This window comes from Onychostruthus taczanowskii, unplaced genomic scaffold (genome assembly GCF_017590055.1).
Source record: "Onychostruthus taczanowskii isolate IOZ18803 unplaced genomic scaffold, ASM1759005v1 scaffold33, whole genome shotgun sequence".
Lineage (NCBI taxonomy): Eukaryota > Metazoa > Chordata > Aves > Passeriformes > Passeridae > Onychostruthus > Onychostruthus taczanowskii.
The window spans coordinates 2,077,152-2,100,945 of NW_024500683.1; the positions used below are offsets into that span (position 1 = coordinate 2,077,152).

The 23,794-nt window shown below is 37.5% G+C and overlaps 1 protein-coding gene across 4 annotated transcripts in view; it reads right to left on the bottom strand.

Annotated features, from left to right (window-relative positions):
• Positions 1-23,794, bottom strand: part of KCNQ5 (potassium voltage-gated channel subfamily Q member 5) — a 281,577-nt gene that overhangs the window by 176,452 nt on the left and 81,331 nt on the right. Inside the window, exon 1 of one of the 4 annotated variants that reach the window (XM_041410575.1) lies at positions 12,014-12,032. The exons of the other annotated variants lie outside the window; for them this stretch is intronic. The gene's annotated coding sequence lies outside the window, so the exon portion shown is untranslated. Of the gene's footprint in view, positions 1-12,013; positions 12,033-23,794 lie in introns of those variants that run through there. 4 annotated transcript variants of the gene reach the window in all.

Below are 23,794 nucleotides of genomic sequence, written 5' to 3' on the forward strand. Positions count from 1 at the left end.
AGCCAAGAAAATGTAAAAAAATTACATTAACTACTAGTAAAAACTGTTCACTCAGTCAAGGTCTGTTTATAATAATACTACCTCTAGCAGCCAATATTACAGAACAAACAAACAATAAACTGTCATTCACAGAAATTAATGCATGAAATAGAGGTCTGCAATGCAATCCATAAAACCAGTGTAGAGTCTGCAATGGTTTGTTATAAAGCTTCAGATGGACCCCAAGCAAATATTTTCTGCCCATGTTAAAGAAGGTAGAGGCATTCTCAGGCTTTTTCTGCAGGATGCACTGTTCTCCAAAGTCTTTCAAAGCTCATTAGCTGTCCTGGTGGAGGAAAACAGCAACTGTGACATGAGCTGCTAAAAATACCTCTTATTGGCATTTGTTCTGTGGTATTTTGTGTTCATTGGAACCTTCAGTGGGTGTGTGAAATTTTCCAGCTGCTTATAAATATATAGGACTGAGCCTTAAAAGACTCAGTGACAGACCTGGTGTTATAGAGAAGGGAAGGTCCAGAAGGGGTACAAATAAAAAGGACATCACTACTTGCTAGTACACTCTACACTGCTTTACAGCACACAGAAGCCTGCTTGCAAATAACCATGTTTTTACAAAATGGTGAAAGCCTACGCAAAACCAGGTTCTATTATTTCCAAAAGTTTGCCAGACATATACTGTGTTTTCACCCTGCAAGTGTATGCTTGTTTTCTTCTCAGCATATAGCAGATTGGAAGTGACTTATTGTTTTTGCCTGTAAGAAAATTTCAGCATTGTTTTTTGGAATTCCATATGCAAAAGCTTCATCTACATTTTTGACTCCCAATAAAGCAAATAAAAAGCTGAGAAAGAGGAACTAGCCATTCGGGCTTACAGGTTTAGTCTATAGTCTGGAGAAATCACAGCTAGCAAGACAAAGAGGCAGAAGCCATTGAGCAAGATGTTGAGCCAAGGCTGTATGGGAGCCCAGCATGTAGAAGTGGGGTGAACGGCTGCCCTGAGCCACTGCTCAATTTTGTCACCAACCTTCAGCATATTAACTGCCCCAGTAGGAGGCAACTCAAACTGCAAGGTTATTAGTGAACAGGAGCTTATATTGCCTTCTGTAGCTAAATTTGCTACATTAAAAAATGTTTTCTGCCTTACTGCCTTCTCATGTGGTAGGTGTTTAAAATAATGACAAGTAAAAAAGAGCCATTCAATGTTTCTTTATGATTTCTCACAGGAAAAAAAAATGCTCAAATTAAAGTAACCAAGAAGTTAACTTGCAATAGCAACTTAATGAAATGCTGTGAGTCTTATCAACTATGTGAGGTGATATTTGCCATAGATATAGCAACTGTCTGTGGCAGGTGGTTGGCCAAAAACAGTAAAAGGCACGAGGAACACAAAACTACTTGCACTCACTTAAGGATGTGTCACATTATCTGGCATTAGCTACATAAAACAAAAATAAAGTTGAAGAACCTTAAACAATCTCAGATTGGAGAAAGGGAAAGAGCTTCTCCACAACCTGTTTTCAGTGAAAGAAGCCTCAGTGACTTAGGGAAAATCCACCCACATTATAACCTCTTTCCAACTATTTAATGTGCATTCTGAATGACTATATAAGACAGCTGAGATAAGCAGAAAGCTCCCTGCTTAAAAAATTATTGCTGAAGACATTGGTTCACTGTGTCTCCACAGGGAAATTGAGTAAGGCTTTACTTCCATCAGCAGTTCCAGTGAGAAGAGCATTAATCACATCACTTTATGGAATAATTTGGCACTACTTACTGATCTTATTTTTTCTGCATTGTAAGACAGGACACCATTTCTTGTGAAATTAATAACGAGGAATTACCACTTAGATGATGGAAAAGGGCAACCTATGTTGTTGGTCCTAGCTAGGGGTCTCTCAATATGATTTTATGAATAATTTCCAGCTACGGCCCCCATGGAATCCCCTTATGAAATCCCCATTGTCAGAGATATGGGTTGGTAAAAGAGCAACAGACAGCTATTTAGATGAGTATCAGATGTCTCTTTGAGATTGCTTCTATTGCACATAAGGGTTTTTCTGTTTCAAGGAGAAATGAGTAAGCAAATAAACTGTTATAAATATAACCTGCTACATTTCTCATATATCTATATGGAAAATTTCAGCTTGTGGCTAAGCACACTAAAATCAGTACCTCACAAGAAAATGAGTACTGCAAAGTAATAGTGTATTTGTAAGCCTCTTAGAGTAATGAAGAAAAACTTAATGAAAAAGCTAAAATTTGCACTGAATCAACAAAATCATCTATTTCTGTGATTTGTAAAAGTCTATCAGTGACTCTCAGGAACTTGGATGGTGTAAACCTTATTAAGAGTTAATAGCTCTGGTAAGTATAGGAACTTTTAATGGCAATTACACAATGTTCAGAACTCAACCAGCCTGACTTCATCATGGACCCTTCCACAAAGGGAGTTACACAGCAGAAAATAGTATCTGGTTCTCCTCTTTCAAAATATGCAATATTAGATGGCATCAAATGAAATTTGACTCCAACAAAGTCAATCAAACACGGAATTACAGAGCAAACAGATGCAACAAGCAAATGGAGTAGGAAAAGAGAATCTGGCACCACAGCTTTTATCCTCAGCCCACCTCTGGCCCCAAGAGCTATGAAGAGCATTGCTAGTGAACTCTGAGGAGTGCAGCATGGCATTTGTGTCTGCTTCCCCAGGACCAACTGTCCCCTTGGTGGCAACGCTGCCAAGTTAAAAGTGTTCAGCAGGTTGCCACTCCTGCAACCTGAAGCCTTTCCCACTGCTCCTGCCAGGAGGCAATCCTGCTGCTCAGAGAGGGCTCATGCTGCACTAAGGGCAGTGGCACTCCGGATATCCACTGCTGGACAGCTGTACAACACTCGATCCTGGCAGTGCCCGCTCCGGTGGCCAGGAGTGAGAGCTTGTGGCCTGGGATAAAGATGGTGAGCATGTCTGGGCAGTGACCCTCACAGGAGTTTCAGACACCAGCCCAGCTGACATGAAGTCACCCTCCTAGCCAAGGAACATGGGTGGGAAGGAGACCTGACTGTGGAAATGGCCAGAGTTCTACACAGAGTGTCAGTGGGACCCATGAGTGCCAGGATGGCAACATATCACATCAGTGCCAGGCTGCAGCGAGCAGTGTGATTTACAAATACAACGGGGCTCCCAACTGGTATCTAGCATATCATTTAGAGGGAATGCTTTACATTTCTTTACTTTTTTAAACATTTAATTTTTATAAAACAAAATCCTAAAAATATCTGGCATGAGATTTCTAAATCAACAGGTAGAAGACAAGGAACAGTGGAGCTCAGGTTATGCTTGGGAATTTGGAAGAGGGTGTTGTAAGGAGAAGAAGAGTTAATGAAGCACAGAGGAAGAATTATAATAAAAAATGGCCCAGGACAACATCAGTATAGAGATAAAAAATAAAGCTGGAGGACAACAGGTGATAATTTAGTCATCTGTGAAACAGGTGTGGGGAAGATGACAGTGTACAGACTAGGAGAAGTGATGGGAAATTCACACTCAATGTAGTGCTGCACTGACAGGGCGGGAAAATAACCAGTGTAAATACCAGCTTTTAATTCACATCCTATTTATCTTGTGGCCTGAGCACAATCCCTCATCAAACTTTCTAATGAATTACAAGGTACAAAACTTTGGTGACTTCAAATACCTCCACTGTTTCTAGAGTTAAGCTGTACCCTAATATTGGTACCACCTGAAAAAGTAATTTAGTGTGCAGAACTTGTTACAGATGTATGACACAGATTAATCATTGTTCAGGAACAAACTAAGAATAAATTACCAATATAAATTACTGCAAACTAACAAAACAATCCTGACCAAACCTAAACCTGTACCAACCTTCTCTCCCATTTAAAACAATAAAGATCCCTATACTTTGACATTGGTATATTAAAGTAAGGAATGTAATAGTTATTCAGTGAGGACAAATCACTGGAAACCATTCTCTAAAATGGTCTTAAGATTACTTAAAGAGAAATAAGATTAACCTTTGCTTACACATGTGAACATGGGAGACAGAATTGTTGCTCTTCACATATCATAGGTTTTTAAATAAATCCCATTTTTGCCAGTTTTGTAATTCAAATTATGTTCTCGAATGTTTTATCTCTATGTTCTGGAGGTGTTCTCCTACAAAAATAAGGGTCTGGGCTCCACACATTACAACTGTAAATAAAAAAGAGATTAAAAAAAACCCAGAGGGAACATTTAATTCTTCATCTTCCACTTAAGAGCACTCAGCCAGGTGAATAACAATAAAAAATATAGAACAAGAGAATATATTTTGTTGTAATGCTCTTTTCTACCCCTTAGATGCCATACCCATGGAGGACAGCTTATTTTTGATGCAGTGAGATCTTTTTATGCAGAGTATTTTCATTAACATATTCCATTATAAAAAAAGAATTTCACTAAATTCTTTGTCATTGATTTCCTATTGTGAGAGGAAATACATTTTGCTATCCAGGGCGGGCATCTCTGAGTGTCAGGAACATAGAGCTACTCTCCTTTTTTTTTAAAAAAAACAAGGCACTTATGAATTGCTCTTTAAGTGAACAGAGTGAGTGGGAATTTGATAGCATTTTGCCAGAAGAATGTTTTGCCTGTGGGCTAGAACTGCTATGGGCAGCCCAGTGTCACTTCAATGAACTCCAGCTTACCAGGGCATGTGTGAATGATTCCTTTATGCAAGGCCCTCACAGCCAATACACTTCTGAACGAAACACTTGTTTTGAGGAATTCTAGTCTTAGTCTTCTCCTCACTCCCTTCGTCTATAAAAATAAGAAGTTAGCTTAAAAATGTACTAGAGAAATAAAACTGCATCCAAATAAAATTTATTCACTCCCAGGCAACTGTGCTGCTATTTCTAGCTTATTGGCAGAAGATGAATTTGTGACTTAAGGGCAGAATTTAATAACTGGTAATATAGAAAAAAAGGTACCTTTATACGGTAGGGATTTCTGTGCTCTGGAATGAAAACTCTCAGACTTCTCTATGTTGCATATCTGAACCTCATTCATGTTTACTTCACAGTTAGGGATTATTATATTTCTAAAATTCTGTTTTTCCTGAAACTTTTTAAAAAGTGATAGCACAGATTAGATACTATTTTCAAATAAATACCTTCATTTTACCTGTTCTGAGTTTTAGTCTAAAATATCTGATAGACATGTGAAACTACAAATTTAAATTTCTTGGTAGAGGTACAAAAGCATCTTCATTATCAAATCTGAATTATATCAGCATGAATAGTCTCTTTTTTAGTTTTGGGTTGGGCTGTTTTTTGTTTTGTTTTGTTTTGGTTTTTTTTGTTTTTTTTTTTTGTTGGACTTTTTTTTGTTGCTGCTGTTTTTTAAATTACTCTCTGTTTTTTAAATTGCTTAAACAGAGCTAATAAGGTCTAAAAAAGTGCAATAAATATGCGTGCTTATGTGTGCAAATGTAATAATAAGTAATCATTAAGAACCACTTACAAAAACACAGGAGACACACTTCAGCAATTAAATGTCTCTCAAGGTGGAAAGAAGAAGCTTTTCATTTCCACATGTAGGGAATTCAGAATAATCTCCTTAAATCAGCTTTTAGCAAGCAAGGAGAAAGTGCTGTTGTTTCTTCTGAAGTCTATTACAACACAGGGCATCAAAATCAAAGAAGCATAAGATGATATTTTTTTCTTTAAACTGGATTTTTGTAAAAATAAAGAAGGCACTGCTGATTCTTTAAAGATGAGACACATTTTAGCTGAATTTACATTAAAGTCTCTCAGCTAATGGTGATAGAATGTTCTTGCCGTTCCAAAAGAGCAACATTGAGATAATATTTAAAAATAGCAATATAAATTAAATCTTTTCCACTAAATTGGTCTAAGTAGTTCCTGCTCAATGGGGTATGCACGGCAACATTAAAGCATATTGAAAACATTTCTGTATTGCTATTATTGATCAGTGTAGAATTGTGAATTCATTGCAGTGGCATCTGGGAACCAAATCACAGGAAAACAAAGCCATATCTGCATGGTCAAATATACATTTTGGTACCATCATGCTGAAATCTATGCAAATGCTTTATCAGTTTTGAACATCTAGGAGCTCCCAAGGAATTCATGTTTGAATCCGACAGGATAACCAACCACTGGCACAATGATTGTACACTGGTACAATGGGGGTAGAGACGACTTGGCAGAAAATCCAGTGGGATTTCCCACAGAATAAACCAGTCAGTTAGTAAAATATTTCAATTAATATTTTGAGGGTTGTTTTTTATGGTCTTGTGAAATTGTTTGCTAGACAAATTATGCTATGATTATGCTATGTCATGATGCGCACTCACACAATTCCATCTCAAGAATTACTGCTTGCTTTAGGAAAATAATGCTACAACACAGCAGGGATTTTAAAAATACATCATGCTTTATATTGTTTCTAAAGTCACTATGCCACAATATAAGCAATTTAGTAACAGAGTACTGTCATTTCTGTTAGTCTTCAGATGGTATTTCATGGAAAAAATTCCACTGCTTCCATTGGAGTAGCTGAAGAGAATTAATACAGATTACTACCCACAGAAGGAAAATAAGTCAAATTCCTGTGGAAATTTAGTTAAAATAATACATTTCCAGTTCCTTCAGATAATGATTTGCTTTAGATTTATTAATAGAAAGAGTGTACTAAAATCTACTAATGATTTGTTTTCTTTGGTGGCTGTTGCATATATTAGTTGTTTTCTTTCTCATTAAAACTCCTATATAACTTAATAGCAAGAGTACTGACTTTTTTATTACAATCTAGACTAATTTTGAACCATCTAATTGTTGTGACATTAAGACAGGTTTCTTTTTCTGAGTAGTTTAAAGGAAAATGAGAATCCAAAAGAGGCAACAATCCAGAAACAAGCCAGCTAACTTAGCATAAGTGTTGACTGAAGGGAAATCTCCATGATCTCCAGACTACCTAATTATGATTAATTTCTTATTATGACGAAAGGGATAACAGTCTTACAACCATGAAAAACAACCTACAAGAAAACCACAGGAAATACATAAAACAGTGTCTGCAGCCCTCCTGTTCACTGTTTTGATTGCATCAAAAGTGCACATCCTGAGCAGAAAGCTGTGGTAAGACACAGCAGACTGCAGGACTTCTGTAAGAGAGCAGGTGGGATTGGGAATCTAGTATGATGCTGTGACAAGTTCAGAGGCAGACCTTCTCAAATATAAACAATGAGGATAATGTTCCAGAATTTCTGAGGCTGCTGTGGGGACTAATGCTCAGGGAACACTTAAAAAATTCTCTATAAGCACTGCTTATTAACAGACAAGGAGAATCTTTTGGAAGATTGAAAGGCTTAGAGTTACACCCTCAGGGCTGCCCATGGACTTGATATTTTTGATTTATATTTGGCAAGAGCCATCTAGAAGAAGAGTTACCGCTCTGTAAGGTATGTCTCCCCAAAAGTTCTGGGATTAGGGAACAGTGTACCTGGCGGGGGCAGTATTTGAATACTTGTGCAAACCCTCACCGTAGTCATAACTAGGGATTCAAGACCTGCTTCTTTTTCAAAAAACAAAATGCGCTTCCACCCCTTTGGAACTGAAAAGAATCTGTACGAGTCAAGAGCTGAAGCTTCCTGGAATGCTGTAGGACATATTTCTGTGGGATGGGGACATTGTGGGTCTGTTACATACAGAAAGCACACGTTCAATACATAATACAACCCTGTTTGCCCAGCACCTTGGTCTGAAACCGCAGCCACTGAAGCCACCTCAAAGATCAGTAACTCAGTATATGAAGTTGCTGTCCTGTGTTAAGGGGAATTAATTGGCTTCTTGAGCAGGTTTTGCAGCTTATGCAGATATCTACACTAATGAGCCAGTTACAACTTTTTATTGATTACACTGGTGTCATTACTATAGACACTAATTCACAGGTCAGATTTATAGCTGAACTACAATTCTTAAAAAAATTAATATTATAAATCATTATTATTATTTAATATGGTATATTATTTTATTATTATTCTTTATATTGCTGACACACAATTCAAATTAAAGTGCCAAAAGAGCAAAGATAGCTGTAGTAGTGATGACCAGATTTACAGCAATTTTAGAAACATAGGTGCTACATAAACAGTTTAAAATGCAGGTGAAAATTGATAAAGACTGCCCAAAATTACAAAGACTTGTTGTTAGCATAATTCTTCAAACTATGAATATGTATGAACTCCACTTCTGCTTAAGTGTATGAAATTTTTAAGTACATGAAAATTTTAAGGACTCAAATCACCTTGAATAAAACCACAAATTAAAAACTAAAAGTCTGATCTAAGGACATGCAATAATATATGCCAACAAAACACTCGACTTTAAAAAAAAAAATCTTATTTAAAAACCAGTGTCACTATTCTGCTGTTGTAAATGCTCTTCTGTCATATCAAGTCAGTGTATGCAGTTTAATTTACTTTTGATTAGATATGCATTGTATGAGTCAGTGCAGATCTTAAAAATCTATTATAAAATACTGCAGTCAGGAGAACAATAGTTAATGCAAAGCAGTTGACTCCTTCTGCTGATTGAGTTTGATTACTGCAGATGGCAACCACACATGCACAGGAAGGAAATAAAACCCTGCAAGAGAACTCAGGGCTCTCTACGTCAAGGTATGGGCATTGAAGTCCTGGTGATGTTTTTCCCTCAACAGATTTCCAGAAAGGAACAAAACAAAGATAAATCCATAATTATTACATTTTTTCCCCCTCTACATGTTTCAAGAAACTTTGCTTCAGTTTTCCTGGCTTGCTGGGTTGCAGTAGAGCAATAATCTGCATAATCAGAAAGTGGTTTTAGAGATAGGAAACAAGTGTAACCCCACTTGCTTTCTCTTTTATCAAAGATCCTCAACACACTGTGAAAAGAGTAAATTGCATTGTTGGAAACCTCTAGGTGTCAGTGAGAAACAGGCAAGGGCTCACCACAAAGGTCCCTGCCAGCAATAGGCAGTGTCTTGGTTTCCCAGGGATCCCCCTCACCACTGGGAAGGACTCAGACACATCTGAAGACTTTTAGAAACCCAGCTTGGGCAGTCAGGACCAACTCTACCACTTTACACTGACAGCTGCTGCAACTAAGAGTTTGAATTCAGAGTTTGAATTATTCGTCTCCATTTTTAGATTATTTTTGTCTGAAAATTCTTTTACCCCAACAATCACACACCACCAGAACAGCCTGCTATCTTTGTCCTCCACTTTTCCTTCTTGTCTTTCTAAAAAACAATATACTTAAGTCATATTCAGTCACATAACGAAAAGTGTGTGTGTTTATTTGCATGCCACTCTTGAAATAGGGGTAAACGAATGCAGACGATAACTTGCACCCAATCATATCAGCAATAACCTATAACTGAGGCCCAGGAGATTGGCAACAAATCTTTGTGGTCATCATGCTGGCCAGACACAGTAGGAACAAAGAACAGTATGACTCTGCTCGTGCAGTTTCATTTTCACAAGATGACATGTAGAGCTACTGACAGATTTGAAGCACTCTAAATCTGCATGTACATTATTTTCCTATCAGATGTGCTATTAACTTAATTACTGAAGCAGATTTATTGCTAGGAATATAAAAAGCACAGAAAACATGAACAGTAGCAAAATCAGAACAAATTCATGGGAGCTCAGTTCACTTGCCTAAATACTGACACCAATTGCCACTGGAGATGTTCTGACCATCTCTGCACAGGGCTGGCAGAAGACAATCAGAAGGCAACCTGCATTCTCCAGAAGCCACAGCTCTTGGTCTGGAGAAGACCTGGACAATCTAAACAGCACCAGATGCCTGTGGCTAGGCATTAAAAATGAACCCTACAAAGATACCATAAAAATGTTTGTAGACCCATGCCTCCATTTAGCAGTATTTCCGCACTTGATTTATTGTTGGTGTTCTCTATAATCAAAGAATGAGACTTAGACACCAATCTTAAATGAAAAGTATGTACTAACTTTTGATTAAAACAGTTTGGTGCTGCATCGAAATCCTGATTTTGCAAGGCTGCAATAGCCATAGAAATCACAGTAATATATTCTATTTTCTTTCCATTCAGAAAGGATAATGAAATGGATATCAAAGGGTGGCAACAAGAAACACAGTTTCTTCTGAAACTGCTATAAAAATACAACATACTCAGGATTAACAAGAAAATATTTTTAAAGACCTTAAGGTTTTTTTTATATCAGGTTTAATTTTATTTAAACTAAGCTTCACAGAGTTCTTTTTCCAGTCTTTCCACACTGGTGCCATATTTGTCTTTGCAAATGAAGACATTCATGGTGGAAAAACTAAATATTTTCTAATTATACTGTTATTAGTAAAACTGATGTATTAAAAATTATGTATTTAGTATTAAAAATGATGTGGGACATTTCCTTGAGGCAGTCCATTGGGACACAGAGAGATGGGCTTGATTTTCCCCAAAACAGAAAGCATTCAAAGATTATAATGGAGCCTCTCACACTGGTCAAACAAACCCAGAATATAGTCCAGATGAAAAGTTTTAAATTTATTTCTATTTCAATTGCAATGACAGTATCTTGAAAGTATTCAAATAGGGCTCTAATCAAACAGGGAATATTCCAGCAAAGCAATGGGGTCCTGTCTCCCTTCTTTTTCCCAGGAATGGCAGTTTGGTGCTATCCTACTCTATTTCCCTAGCCATTGCATTGGGGACATGGATCTAAGCATTCACCTGTCATCCATGTTTTATGATGGAGGAGATCTCTGTCCTTCAATATTTTTTTTTTTTGTAAATTCACTGTCCAGAGCAGAACTAAACCCCGTGTGGCATGACTGTGGTTAATCAGACTTTGGGCACCATTTTCCCCTCAGGGCTAGTTTAGTGTCACTCCTATACCTTCCATTTCCATTCCCCTTTTTAAGCCAGATTCCCCAAGAACACAATACATTCTCATGGACCATGTTTTTGAAAACTCAGAACAGGAGATAAAAGGAACATGTATTGACTAGAGAATGAGACCACAAATTGCTCTTTAAATTCCAGGAAATGATAGGGTAGAGCACCCAAGTAAAAAGGTTTCATAAACTTTTTTGAGTTCTTAATGGAAACTCAAAACTTTTCACAGAAGGTTAGCATTCTTTGAAACAAAAACCAAAACCAAGCTACCAATTCCAAAACCTTTAATCACAAATATAATTTTCTGTCAAAATTAAAAGATTTAGCAGAAAGGATAGCATTCATTTTAATTTGTTTTCATCTATCCTAAGATTAGTTATATAGTCTAATTATGGAAATACCTGGATATAGATATCTCCTTGTGTTGATTCCTACAAAAACATATGTTAAAATGCTCCTCTCATGAAGAAGTGAGTTGTGGCTGGATTAGATGCATAAAAGCTCTTCCTTCACCACCCTTTGTCCCTCCCTCCAAGCATCAGCTCACCAGGTATTGCAGTGGTTTCTGCTACCAGGCTGTGACACTCACTCAGGAAATGAATGGTCTGGATGAAAAGTTCTAAGGGATTCTTACAATGAAGATTTATCAATTCTCCTACTGTTTGCAGCCAAAGAGGGCAGCACATTTCTGCAACATCAAATAAATCTGTGAGTTACTGGATGAACTGGCAACTTCTGTCACAGACATAGTAAGGGAGCTCAACTCAGACCTGAAGCTATGGAAAATTCACTTTATCTTAAATGTTACAAGATTCAGAACTGTAAGGAAATTTCCATCTTTCTGTATCTTCTGTTTTCTTCTGAAGCTGAACACAGATCATTAACATCTTTAAAACAGCACAATCACCTGACAACTCTCCATTAAATTCTGATTGCTATGTATTCCAATATCATGTCATAGCCCTAAAAAAAATAAATTAAAACATCACTAAGCTAGATATATGCTTGAGTTTTCTCTTAAAAAAAAATAATGCTGATGTTTTAAGTGGAACATTTCAGACATACCTCCTCAATTGGTTACATTAACTCAAGATCAGCATGGTTTCCACTGCCCCACAGATGTTTTTTTTCTGTGGTGTATGGACGTCCATGAGGGCTCTCAGAAGAATTACTGCAATTATTATCTCAGATCTTTGGCCACATTCCCATTTCAATCAAATTAGCAGCTGCTCCTCTTCATTCTTCTACTTCTACAAGAGCTGCTAAATTGTCTTGCTTCCAGATCTTTATGTCAGTGAAAACAGAGAAAGACAGAAAAAGGGTGAGAAAAACAAACAAAAAAAAGAAGGTATCTCCTCTAACAGATACAGTCTGAGTACCTAAAAAGGATAAAACATTTAACTGGCAGTACAGACATGGTTACTGGTTTTGTATGGTTTATAAGGGATGACAACTTCTCTCTACTGTGATGCCTCTTGTACTCTGATTCTCGAGAATTACTGACACAGATTAGTGATGAGACCACAAGTCTGAGCAAGTACTGGCTCTCATTATCTTAAGCACACATTGAAGGCTTGTGTTCACTGCATTAGGCTGACTGAAGCTTATGATGAGACTCATAAAGCTAACAAGATTTACTTCTGGTTCATCCACTGACTTTCAATTTCTGACTTATTCCTTTGCACTTGATCCCACAAAGTACAGATTTGTCAGACTATGCTCTTCAAAACACCTATTATTTCCTAGAAGAGCTGATGACTACAACCACTTGCTACATCATCACTGCATTGTTGACAGCTCTGAGGTTCATCTTGCTTAATTGGCACATGTTCTTTAAGGAAACCGCAACTCACAGGGCCAAATTATCGGCTGCTGAATGCTAATGGCTCATTTGCAGCTAAGGCATGAGAAAATTCAAGCCTGCATTGCCTCTGAAAGTTATTGCTAGAAAGAGGTTAGGTGCCCGAGGCTCTGGAATGCAGGAAAAATTTCTTTTAATTACTAATTGCAGCAACAATTACTGATTGTGACTAAGGATATCATATTTTTCCATAAGAAGGTGTCTTGTTTTAATTTGAATGGGCCACAAGAAGCTATTTCTGTTTTAATTACAATTACACAAGACTTTAGCCACATAAACTGAAACCACATAGCCTAGGAAAAATAACATTACTAATGTAAAAATTTCTGAAGATCCCTTATTTGAACTACTGAAAACACATACACTTTAAGAGAAGAGGAGAAATACCAAATGCTCTTAAATCCTAAACATAAATAACAGCACATAACATAAATCACACCACTTCCTGAAGAAGGCAGTAACACATGAACGAAACAAAGAATCCATAAAGGGGCAAATTTCTTGTTCAGTTAAAATAGACAATCCCTCCAGCACTTCTCCAATTCTCCTGAATGAAACCAATCTAAATGTAAAGTGTTTAAATTAAGATACTTTGATTCAAAAGGATGCCCTGGGTTCAGAGGCAGTCTATTGCATTATTTGAAGTAATTTCGCCTTCATGGACTTAAGTCCCATATGTTGGTCAGCATAAAAATCTACACCTTAAATTGGGCTGTGAACAAATGTGGATAACAGATATGGGTTGCTGCTGATATTTGTATTAATCTCCTCAGCAGAAGGATATTCTGAGAAACATTTTAAATTTTCAAACTGTTGAAAGAGAGTATGACAAGAGATGAGTGTGTGTGGGAGAAAAATGGGTTCTTGAAGCCATAATTGTGACTCCCACACTGTTTGTTGCAACTGTCTGTGGTGATAGCATTCATAACACTTCATCCCTTCAAGGCCAACACCTCTTCAGTGTGGTTAAGCAATAGGATTTTTTTTTTTATTGCCACAAAAGAGTACACACTTTAAAGAATCTGGCTGTGTTCATGGATTCAGAAAGCAAGCAGCCTATTCAGGGGGCAGTGTGGTGCCAAAATCTGTTCATTTATGCTAATGCAGTCCCCTACAGTTCTGCAATAAAGTGTGTGCCCATTTGCAGTCATGCTAGTATTGACAGCCCAATTGGCAGTGAACTCACAGAATAAACAAAATCAAACATGCCTGCAAAATGGCAAAATTCACATTGATCACTAATAGAACACAGTAGAAATTTGTACTTATTCATTACTGTTTAACTGAAGCAGGTTTTGAGGATATTTCTTCTAGCTTTCATCCAGGTGATGAATCAACAGTATCAGGCAGTGGATGCACATTTCCCGCTGACTTCCATTCTTATTCAAGTTTCCTACAATGCAGGATGAGACCCACACTCCAATTTTTGGATCACCAAATTAAAAATCCAGACAGAATGTACGTAACCACTCAACAATCTTTCAGCAACAAACCAAGATAATTATTATCATGTCATTATGTGCAAAGTAACTACCAATTAAAAAAACTAGCAAAGCAAGAACAGTAATTAAAGATAATAAATCAATACAATCTCCAAAAATAGTACAATACTTGACAAAATAGAGGTGATTACCCAGCTGTAGCAGATATTTTTTACTAATGTAGTATTTATATCTTAAACTATTTTCTCTGTCCTAAGAAATGAAAATTGTATTAGTGTCAATACAGTATCTGACTTGAGAGAGCCTCATATTATTGCATGCTACATACATTCCTTCACTTTAATTTTGAACTACCCTTCAGAGTTGCTTTGGGCTAAACTCATATATTTAATAACTTACTCAATACAGAGATATTTTATTATCCCTTAGGAAAACAAATTAACTCCTTTCTGGAAAAAAAAATCTGATGTGATATTAAAAAAAGTGAAATAAATCCTGTCAAAGATGTGAATTAAAAATGAGTGTAGGACAGAATATGGTTTAAATCACAATTTCATTAATTTATTTTGTCCCTCCACTGCTCAGCCACAGACCATGCCATTCACAGAACTATTATACTATTATTTTATAACTTCCACATATGTGCAATGAGGACTTCTTTTCTGTGCCATTACTCATGCACAAAGAAAGGCACTGCTTCTCCCTGACACACAATGATGCACCTTTCCTCAGCTTCTTTATCTGATACACCTGTTAAGCCACACCTGTGTTGACATGCACAACAGGCAAATGCTGCTACAATAAAAAATCAGCTGGCATTGAGGACAACACAGGAATTTGACAGTTTAAGGCCAAGCCAATCTTGGTTCTGGAGACTGAATGCCAGGTCTTAGCTGCTGGAGTACAGTAGATGGAACACCTGGGACACATCCTTTCAGTTGCACTCCAGAGAAAAGCATTTAAGGTGCTGCAGTACTGCTCATGGTACAAACCAAACAGGCAGTGGGGAAAATGTGGACATTCTCTTCAAAACAACTGAACTAAAATGTTAACATAGACATGCTCTGTGAAACTATGCTTCAGGTCCAAGAGAAGGGCTACAGAAAAAGATGAGATGGGATGTCCCAAAGGAGAGCGGTCTAGTCAGCATAGATAGATCAAGAGGGGGGTCCAGCTGAGATGCATACAGCAGAATAGTTTGGCATGGGAGAACGGGCAGGCAGATATCAGAAAGTATTTCTACAGGTCTACATAGCTCACAGTTTCTTTCCTGTTCCCTAGCAGAAGCATCCTCCATGCTGAGGGGAACAGCCCTCCTAAAAGAAGCATGTTAAGCAAAATGAAACCCTCAAGCTTTACCTCCACAGACAGGGAAGCTAGTAATGAGAAAGAAGAAATCTGATTTTCATCTGCCTATACTCACATTTGCATTTCATAAAAACTTTTGACCATCTCTCTGCAGCTCAGAAGAGGTCAGCAATGATTCACTCTTCCCAAAGCAAAGCTTCCCTCAGGAAGCCTGAGGGAATACATTCTCCTTGGTGGAGTGTGAATATAACACACGCTGCAGCGATATTCCCTATCCTCACTACATTGGTCTGTAAGATGTAACCAAAACGAAACACATTTTAAACAGAAGGAGGACACAGCTGGTGCATTACCTCTGCAATTTAAAGTACTATTTTTATCCATTTCCGCTGTACACTAATCAAACTTCTACGGAAACCAATTACTGAACCCAGAGTGATTTTGCTATGTCCACAGAATACACTGAAATATTAGTAGGCAACAGATGTAAAGATACAGGTATAGGGATTGTTTACCCTCTTCCATGGCAGAGGTTGTGTGCCCAGAGTTAAACACTTCTGGGGGTAGTGCACTTATTAGGGAAACTTCTGAGAGGCATTATTTTTGGAAGTGTGGCACAGAATTCAGAAATTGAGCTCCTGATGAATATTGCATCTGTTTGCTCTCTTTAGTTTTACTCATCTTAGTCACTTACTTTACTGCCTTAAAATTTAAATGTAGGTATTTACATTAAGAGTTTAAATGCAATTTGGCTTTAGTCAACTACCTACACGATGTAAAAGAGAAAGAAATCTGGACTCTGGACTGAAATCTTTGGTGAGTAATGAATGAGCTTTCACAGCAGATGAGATGTTGATAGTAAGATATGCAGCTGAAAAACTGCTTTCCTGCTCTTCCCCCTTCCTGTCAGAGCAGCAGCACCACTGAGTTTAAGCTGCACACACCTGGAGTACCATTCACTGGTGGTATCCACTCCTGTGCAAATTAACCCTAAAGTGTATCCAACCTCATCATCAACAGTTCATAATAAAGAACCTGTACCCTTACATTGTGCATAGACATTAAAAATAACCAGGAAAAGGACCAGTATAGTCACTAAGGTACTGGGCTCAAAGCTTTTTTTTTCCACGTCACTTAGCTTGTGAAGGAGTACATTAAGACACTGTAACTGAAATGTGTAATTTGGAAGTCTTTAAAGTGTTTTTGACAGAAGTTGAAAATATAAGAAAGAGATGAGTGAGAAAATCTGTTCTGAACTGAGAAGATACTTAAAAGGGGTGAGAACACAGAGTAGGGATGCAGAATTTGTTTATGCTAAACATTTAAAACTTCTGGGATTTGTATCTTACATGATTAGAGGGGTCTTGTGGCACCAGTACAGAAATACTTGATCAGACTTAAGCAAAACTAGGATGACAAAGAGCATTTACAAGAGCTGACATAAGAAGCTCAGTATTGAGCAATTTAAAATGAGCCAAAAGCTTATTTCACATGCTTTCTTTCTTTTTTAATTTTTTAATTTTTTAAAATATTTTTTTTAAGAACAGAAGATAAAAGATTTCATGACCAGTAGTAAATTACAAATATGTCCATAAACTATGACATCTGAACTGGAAGGCATTGAAAAACTTGACACCCTTGTTGTGGTAGAAACAGCACTTTTTGGCAACCTTTATAAAAAATCTGAGAGAAGTGGCACCTGAATTGAATATATGGTTGTATATAGATATTTACTAAGACAAGGCATGTCAAGAGGATGCTGAAGTTATATTCCTTTGGAAAGGGAGGAGGGCAAGTGTGAGTTGGAGCAAAGGATTTTAATATTTTGCAAGTATCCAGAACAGATCTGGGAGGAACGTACATTAAGAAAATAATGGAGATGGGAAATACCTGAAAGCTGTCTGCAATTAGACAGATGAAAGCTGTAAATCCAGAGGTCTTTTAGAGTTCTGAAAGTAGCAATTTCCCAAAGAGAAGACATATAGTACTAATTCAGAAATATCCAGCCACTGAGCAGCAGCTAGCTACAAGTTCCCGAAGACTATATCCTATTAATAATTTTGGCTTTAAGTTCAGGCTATTCAACTGAAATAGAAGAGCAGAAAAAAGAGGCATATGGGTGGATCCACAATGGCTAAAAACCATCAGTGTCAGGTTGCTGTGGAAAAAATGTCAAACATGACCTTGAGTTTTATTAGATGAAATATTTCAAGTATAGACAAGGCATTATTAGCAGCACTGTCTGGAAACTACATCCTGTATACTGTGTACTGCTTTGGCCACTGTTTAAGAAAGAGAAATTAATCTGAAGCAAGAAAACCCAAATGAATGAACAAGTTGTGGAAGTGGATTCAATGTAAGATGAAATGGAGAAAGTTTGGCTTGTTTGGCTCATCAAAGCAACAGCTGGAAGCTTTTTAGGTGTGTTTTTTCTTTAAACATGAGTGAGATTGTCACGCAGAAGAGGTATTTAACCAGTATTCAGTCCTGGTTATACATGTTATACAAACTGTGTGATCAAAATCTACCTATGAAAATTGAGGCTGAAAATGGGATTTCTAATCAAAGTTGAAAACACTTAGTGGGAGTAAGGAGTGAAAAAAATAACCAAAACAAAACAAAAAAACCAAAGCCATTTTCAAGACAGAGTTTATAAACAAGAAAGCTTCAAATAGCCATATGTCAGAAGCTGGTGATAAGACTCAACAGCCCAGCAGCATGTAAATAATGGGCTTATACAGACAGCCAAACCAAAGCAAGATGATGAAAAAGCAGCTCTAGTTGACTCCAAATGGAAATTCCAATAGTCAGTGAAATTAAATGGGAAAACACTAAAAATTTTTATCCTACTTTCAGTCAATAAGATCATTCACTTTATTCTTCAGTTACTTAATAATTTCTAAAAGCCTTTAAAATTTTGTTTGGTTTCAAAACATTCTTTCAAAATGAAAACCTGAAACGTATTGAAGCACTGAAATGTCACGATTCATCTTTTCTAAGGTGTCTACTCTTTTCAAAGAGTATTTCAGCCAAATCTATTTGAGGAGTCAACACAAATTCATAAATTGTTTCCATGGAGGCATAATCACCACAACAAAATAAGTTAAAAATAATTTACACAAATCCAGTCTTCAATGACAATAAGAATATAGTTGTGGTCAGAAGCCTGGACTAGTTTTTGAGGATTTAAATGTCCCAAAAGGTGCCTCATTTTAATTCAATACATTGAATTTGTATTTTTATCTTGACAAGGATAGTGGATTGAAGAGTAACTTAATCAACATTAAACACGGGATTTTAATATTACACAAACACTGTTTGTGGTAGACAAAATAATTAGTTCTTAATGGATCTTCACGTCTCATCACCAGCTGTTGAGGGATATCTCTGATTCATCTGGCTGCAGAATAACCATCTACTTTATTCATTCATATGCAACATCCCCTCATAGTATGTGCAAAAATGCTTTTTCTGGTTCATCTACTGATAAAACATGCTCATCTTCTGAAACTGAAGCTTTACATAATCAAACACTAATAACTCTTCTTCTGTGCCCACAGAAGAACTGAAGGATTATGAGCACAGATGTGTGATGAGCTGTGGACTCTCAAGACTTCAGTACAGTATGGAATTCAATAAAGCTTTTGAAAATACCACACAGAGAAAACAGGACTATATTTAGAGACATTTACTGCCTTTCTTCCTTCTTTTTAACACAGTGATTACATGAGAACTCATGAAGAACACACTTGATAAAAGCATTTCAGTGTATTTGGTAACAGGGACTGAATATACCATAATACATTCCTCCCAATCAAATTGTATCACAAAATCCCATTTTAAAATAGACTTTAATTATTTCAAGTAGACTTGGTGTTTTCCAAGTACAAAGTTAGATGCTGTACAACTATATCAAGTACTTGATAAATGCCAGTGAAACTAACTTAAACACAGACACAGATTTAATTTAATAGCTACAGCTGAATGACCTCTTCAATACAGTGTATTTAAAACAAATGTGTGTTTGTTTTGGATTTTTTTTCTTCTCCTCAGTTGATTGTATTTCAAAATGTACCTTCTGTAAATTTATTCCAGAGCTAAAAGTTGAACTAAATGAAAAATTTAGATTTTTCTAGTAATTGAAGTTATTTTTCATTCAGTTTCACTGAACTAAGAACAGTCATTAATACAAAAATTCTACATATCTGAAGAGTGGAGGGCCCAAAATGAAAAAAGTAAATAGGCATTTCAGTCACTGTTATTGTGGATTATTACTTTTGATATCCAAAGTAAAGTGGATGGATTAAAAAATAGTCTGTTTTTCAAAGAAAGACATCTCTGTATTCCTAATATAATAACCTGATTTTATATATATTTATTTGCCTACATTCCTTTCTCAGAGCAATACAAATGCCAGTTTTCTGCTGAGTTGTCCATAAGTCCATAATGCTAGTCCAAAACAGGAAAGATATGGGTTAGTTTCTGTAATGGTTACTTTAGAGTATACTCATAAAACAGCTTTACTTTCAGCTTAATTCAGATTTATATTTTAGGATAAATGTTGGAAAATATTTACACTGGGTACGCATCTTCTAGTCTGGACAAGAACTCAAAAAATGCAGAAACTGTAACATGCAGATGTTCTGTTTTAATAACATCTGTAATAAAATGACAATTCCAGAAGACTGAAATAGTGCTTTTCACTAAAAAAACCCCAAACCAAAACAAAACCAAATAAACCCCACCCCAAACCAACCAATCAAAACCAAAGAAAATCAAACCAAAAACCCCCTAGCTCTCCCCAAACAGCAAAATCCTCATAAAATCAAAAAACCAAAAAGTGTCTTGCCAGCAAAGCTAGAAAAATAGCTGAAAATTTTGAATAAAAATATTTTACCTGATAAAGAAGTAGAGGATAAGTAAAGCAGGAGAAGCAAACTGCAAGAGAGAAGGTTTAAACCAGATAATGAGAAAATATTATTTACTGTGATGGTGGTGAGGCACCGGAACAGGGTGCTCAGAGGAGCTGTGGATGCCCCATCCCTGGAAGTATTCAGGGCCAGATTGGATAGGCCTTTGGGCCCCATCACTGGTAGAGGAGCAGAGGTCAAGCACAGTGTTCTCATTCTGAGATTTACAGATTGGGTGCAGTGAAACAGAGACTCTTGTGGAGCTCCATGTTGTGGATAACAGCACAGTAGGACCTAGAAACTGCATCCACACAAACCAGAAAGAATATTTCTCATTAGAAAGGATGAGGAATCTCAGCAAGAAAATAAAAGATAAAAAGCTCTCTCCAATTCTTGATGACTTCAAGCTTCATCACATCTTCCTCTAATGTAAGTTACATCATTGGCAACATTATGGGCTATCCACTCCAGTGGACAGAATTTGATGCCATTTGATGCAGGACTTTAGAAGCAATTTTGATGCATTAGGGAAATGCAGTTTTCCTGAAAGGTGTGGAGGGTTAGTGAAACAAGCTGGAAATTTTTGGTCACTTCCACCTGCTAGCAGTTACTTTAGTTAATGACTGTATTTCATGCATTGACTCTGTCTGGATGCCAAGCACCCACAAAAGCCACTCACTCCCTCTGCAGCAGGACAGAGGAGAGAAAATTTAATGAAGGATTCATGGGGGAGATCGCCCATCAAATAGCATTATGGCAAAACAGGCTCAGCTTAGTTATGAAGTAAATTGATTGTTAACAAAATCAGAGCAGGATAATGAGAAGTAAAATAAGCCTTAGAAATCCTTTCCACCCCTCCTTCCCAGCTCTGCCTCCTACCTCAGCAGCACAAGGAGACAGGGAATGGGGGTTATGGTCACCCACAGGCTTGTCCCCCTGCTCAGGGAGAGGAGTCCTTTCCCTGCTGCACCAGCTGGTCCAGCCCATGGGCAACAGTCTCCCTCAAACTGCTGCAGCGTGGGTCTCTCTTCCATGGGGTGCAGTCCTCCAAGGACAGGCTGCTCCAGTCTGTCCAGGGGTCTCCCACAGATGACAGCCTCCTCTCAGGCATCCACCTGCCTTGGTGTGGGTCTCCTCCATGGTCTGTGGGTGGATCTCTACATCCCCATGGATCCCCGTGGGCTGCAGGGACACAGCTGCCTCACCATGGTCTCACCATGGCCTGAAGAGGAATCTCGGCTCTGAAGCCTGGAGCACCTCCTGCCCTCCTTCTGCACTGACCTTGGTGTCTTTCATGCTGTTTCCCTCACACCGCTCTTCTCTGACTGGAATTAAAACTGTGCCACAACCCTTGTTTTGATTTTCTTCTTAAGTCTGTTATCACAGAGGCCTTACCGCCATTTCTAGTTGGCCCAGCCTTGACAAGTGGCATGTCCATCTTTGGAACCACCAAGGACTCGCTCTGCCCAACATGGTGGAAGCTTCTAGCAGCTTCTCACAGAAGCCGCCTCTGCAGCCCCCTGCTACCAAAAATCAAGCTGTGAAAACTCAATACACTGTGAAGCTTCCCTCTGATTCTTTGAAGATAGAAACTTGAGTCCATGGAAGTTTTTATGTTCTCAGTTTGGTTTTGACAACAAAATTTTACTTTGTGTAAATACACACGTTTTCCAGATAACTTCTTTTGAGACTTTTTTTTGGTCTCAGACACTCTAAACATTATCTTGCTATCCCTAAACCATATACAGTTTCATTACCTGCTTGATCCAAGTGGCTTGTGAGCCACACTTCTCCGCTCTGTTTTTGCTGTGCTATGATTAAGTGACTCACTTCTCTTCCTCAGGGTTAGCATAGAACCAGCCTCAGCAGACAAGTATAGTTTAGTTGTTTCTGGTTCTGCATTAATCAGTATAAAATGCTTTGCTGCATAGTACTTGAGTTTTCAAAGGCCTTGAAGAAAATGAAGCTGCTCTGAAGGTGGCTCTGTTCCTTAGTGATGTGTAGAAATTTCAGTGTGCCCTACTGCAGCTCTGAAGGGCCAGCTGGAATGCTGGGGATGGGACTACAAGTTCATTCTGATTTGGGGCAAATGGTATTTCTTTTTTGTTTGTTTTTTTTACAGTTAGGTGTTCTTTTAAGACCTGACAAAGACTTTATGTCATTCATTAACAAAAATGATCTGCTTCTTTTTTAGCCCCTTCTCTCCTCCTAACTATTCTTAGACTTTCTTAGACCCTACATTTTCTTGTTATTTCAGCAGCATAGTCAACTATATTAATGTTTTATTATTACTTATATTATTGTTTCTTAATAATTATTGATATTATTCTAAGTTGGTCCAAGGTACAGCATTACAAGGAAGGGTGTGATGCAGGTGCCTCCCAGACACTCTGGCCTCTGGACATGCAATAACAAAGTGATCTTCCACTCCCTGTGGAGTAGCCCTTGCCTTTGTCCTTATATATCCAGGGCAAAGAGTTTAAATGGGCAACCAAACCATTCTCAAAAACACATTTTCCATACTCTTAGCAGAGGGCCCACCCTCTCAGATGCTTGAATTAAGCAACTGAAAGATCCAAGTAAATTTGTGGCCTGAAAAAGTATCTCTGGGCGATTCATATTTATTTTTAATAAACCCTGAAAAACTGGGCTAGTTCCAGGGAATTGGGGGTAAACCAGAGAGGACAGAAAAGCTGACAAAAGTAATTGGAGGCTTGAAGTGCTCTTAAGGTCACAAACATCTTCCTCCAAAACTGAGTGGATGACTGATACATGCTTCAGTAAATCTAGTATGGATATAAGGAAATATTACTTAGAATCATTTCAGTGAAATTACACCTGGAAAACCACAATACTTATTACCCTAATAAATTTATGTGCTTAGTTGACAGTTGCTATATTGATAGCAATATATAATTAGGATTACATGTATTAGCCCATATGCTGCTCAAGTAACTCACAACAGTGCAACTGCTAAAAAAGTTGTCGTACTACCACCACAACCATATTAATGAATTAACTGTCAGACTTAGTAACAAATTACAGTCTAATCAGTCTGATCCTGCAGGAAATAGGTTTTCCCCAGTGTTGCTCATCAAATGATGTACACAAATATACGATCATAAATGGATATGCACCTTATTTCTGAGGTAGGGTGTTCAGGTAACCCATTGTTTGGGGCCACCAATGACAGTTCTTCTGAATCTGTTTTTATGTTTTCTGCTGAAATGCTGAACACAACTTTTTACTTTTTTGTTCATTTAAGATAGACAACCTCAGAGAAAGTTAACATCTCAGTAGTAACTCAAAGACTGGAAAACACATA